This window comes from Montipora capricornis, chromosome 6 (assembly GCF_036669925.1).
Source record: "Montipora capricornis isolate CH-2021 chromosome 6, ASM3666992v2, whole genome shotgun sequence".
NCBI classification, from domain to species: domain Eukaryota; kingdom Metazoa; phylum Cnidaria; class Anthozoa; order Scleractinia; family Acroporidae; genus Montipora; species Montipora capricornis.
This window is the reverse complement of record NC_090888.1, coordinates 21,465,083-21,468,262: the sequence shown is the minus strand read 5'-3', so window position 1 is coordinate 21,468,262 and position 3,180 is coordinate 21,465,083.

Sequence of the window (3,180 nt, the reverse complement as noted above, 5' to 3'; positions counted from 1 at the left end):
ATCAGGACAGGGTCAAAGTTAACAGAACTGTGTGCTAGTGATGTATTGTTCTCCTGGAACAAAAACATTTTTCCCTCTACCTCAAGCTTAATCAGGAATATGAAAACATTTACCTTAGTTTTTAGAATATTTGTTTTATCCCTGTCAAAGTGATATCTTGGTTAAGCAGACTGTAAGGATGCATAAGTGCACAAAGGAAGGTAAAACTTGTTGCCTTTATACAGGGTTTACCTTGTACTTTCTTGGAAAGCATGATGTTCTCTTCCCTCAAATCCTTATTTGATTCATGCTGCTGACTTTGTTTTTCCAGCAAGTTTTTGTTATGCTGTAAAACTTCTGTTGAAAAAATACCGATATTAGCAACCTTGGTTGCTAGGCTACACAGCTGTAATACTGACCAAGATATCGGTTTAAAGTTATTATAATCAGCTGATGGGTGGATGCAGTTTGCAGTGACGTTAATTGTTTACTTATTACATTAAAAGGAACCAGGTGACACCTACTACATTGTATTTTAGAGAGTGAGGAATTTATTAGTGTCAATTGTTTTTCCTGGGCACAGATCAAAAACATATTACACTTTTCAAAATTTAATTTGCAAGTCGATGAAGCTATTGTTTTGGAACCTGAAAGTAATCTATTATTTTCATTTATCCATTTTTTTTTTGCGCTGGTTAAAGTTTAAGAATGTGCGTTGATTCCTGGTTGCACTCCCCCTGTTACAGCAGCACATATTGTAACTGACAAACCAACTAATAACACCTTTTAGTACTAAAGGACAATAAAATTTGGGGGGACAATATAATCTAGGGCATAAGAGGATGCTTTCTATGAAAGAAACATATATGGGTAGTGTTATATCAAGAATGTTAATTATGAACTGCCATATTTTTTGATCACACCTTTAAAAACTCATTTGAGCTGTAAAAAGCCTTTGGTGTCCAGTCATGCTTAAGTTAATTAAGTGGACTTGTATGTGGATGTGGGGCGGGGGGGGAGTTGAAAAGTGTTGAAAAGTAATATCCAGTCATGCTACATGCTCCCACCTTCAAGTTTCTTTTGGAGGTTTTTATTGTGGTTTTCAATTTCTTTCTGCTTTATTTCCAGGTTTTGCTTTTCATCCCTGAGGGTTTCTACCTGGTTAACTAATTCTGCAAAACTGTTAGAAAGTGCCTCTTTCCTTGTGTCCGTTCTGGGGCGCTAATAAAGAATAGGGTATAGAGTTATTGACAGGTAGAAAAATACCAAACCATACAGACTGTGTTTTAAAAGTCAAATAATATTTTATCATCACACCCACCTTTGTTGCTGAAATGTATTCGTCCATTTGAGAAATTCTGACATCTTTGTCAGCTAATTCTAAGTGACCCTCGCATATCATTGTTCCAGTGTGATGAACTGTTTTGGTCTCGTCAAAAACTGAAAAAAGGCGCTGAGGGCATAGAACAAGAGCACCCTTGCAGGCATTTTCAGGATCGCGGAAAGGAAAACAGCAGCTTACTTTGTTAACGTTGTTAGACTCGTCAATATGTTTTTTACAAAGAGTTATATCACTGGAAAAACCACAGGCCAGTGCTGTCGTGCCAACCAAAACAGAGACATTTCCCCAACAGTCACTGGCAGCAAGTGCCGAGTGTTGACTCTTTGTTTCTCAGGTCTCGTGGCGCTTTGACAGAAAACATCTCAATCATGGTTGTTTAAAAGGACAAAAAACGCCGGTGTTGTTGTCGGCAACATTGGGAAAATTGACAGTCCTTGCCACCCGCCCTGTAGCCGTGGTTTAGGCGGGAAAACTTATGTCAGCGAGTGCTGGGCAATGAGCAATAACAAGAACACAGTTGTCGAAGGTGAAAGTAAAACCCTTTATTAAATAAAACACAAACGATCAGAAACATACATTTTCCCTCTATAACAATCTTACGAACCAAAAACCCTACATACTATCACCTCAATGAGTGAAAATACAAATTGGCACGAGTTCCTTGAAATCTAAAGCGATTAAAAGGAGTAATTATACGTACAGCACTTCAAACTTCGACTCGAAGACGCCTTCCTTGGTGTTCTCAAGTTGCAGAAGTGAAAGTTCAACTTTAAATAGCTCTAAAAAAATTTCATACAAACGAAAAAAAAGTCATATTTGATATGTTTCACAAAACTATTTACCTGCAACATGTCTCTTTCCTGACCTTAAAGAGTAAGCGACCACCTTAAGAAACGCAAAAAACCTGCCCTTCTTGGAAATAACAAGCTTCAAAATAGGCTCCGAATCTGGTCACAAACAGCGCTTCTTTAGAGAACCTGTTTAAGTCTGATCTTTTCGCCAGCGTAGCCAAGACATGACTGAATGCTGACAGATTCCGTTCAACGATGTTGAAAAATCCTCAGAGCAAGGACAGCGGCTTGGCAGCGTCCGCCATGACGTGTTAGATTCTGATTAGTCCTCCGCCATTTTGAAAATCGAACGGCGGGAATACAAGAAACAGTGGCGAGAGCTCTAGTGCGCATGTCTAGCGGTTTTTGCGCTCTGTCAGCAAGCCTTCTCTTTCCTAATATGAAGGAGCCGTGAAAGGAATGACCCCGTGTTTCAAATCTCCAGTAGGCAGTGGCACCAAAGGCATCCTCTGAGGCATCAGGGAAGATGTGAATTTGTGCATGTGCATGCATACTGGGCACTTGGTTGGTTGCTAAGGTAACATCTGGGAACGGACAAGGTTGCAAGGAGAGGTAGTTCTGCCTTCCAGGCCTCCCAGACATCTAGTAGTGGGCCTGATATGGGTTTGTCGCAATCAAACCCGAGTCTCCACAGAGGGGGGAGGAACAGGGGGTAAAACTCCCTTCTCCCTACTTTCTGAGCCAATTTCTCCCTCCTCCCTACTTTTTGAGCCAATTTCTCCCTCCTCCCTAAACGTTTACCTCACGGCATCTTCAAGTATATATACCTGGACAAGTAATAGACATTAGGGCGAAAAATGAAGGAATTATACTTATTTAAGTATGAATGTTACGGTACTTACATTTTAGGTCCAATGGGCTGAGAAATTTCTTAGTTTTGCAAGCGTTTGATAACTTGGTTTCATCATACGATAGTCTGAGTCCAGTTCCAGATCACTCTAGCCAGGTAGATCCAGATAGATGCTTGACCTTACCGCTGACCGGTTAGCTCAGTTGGTGGAGCGCCAG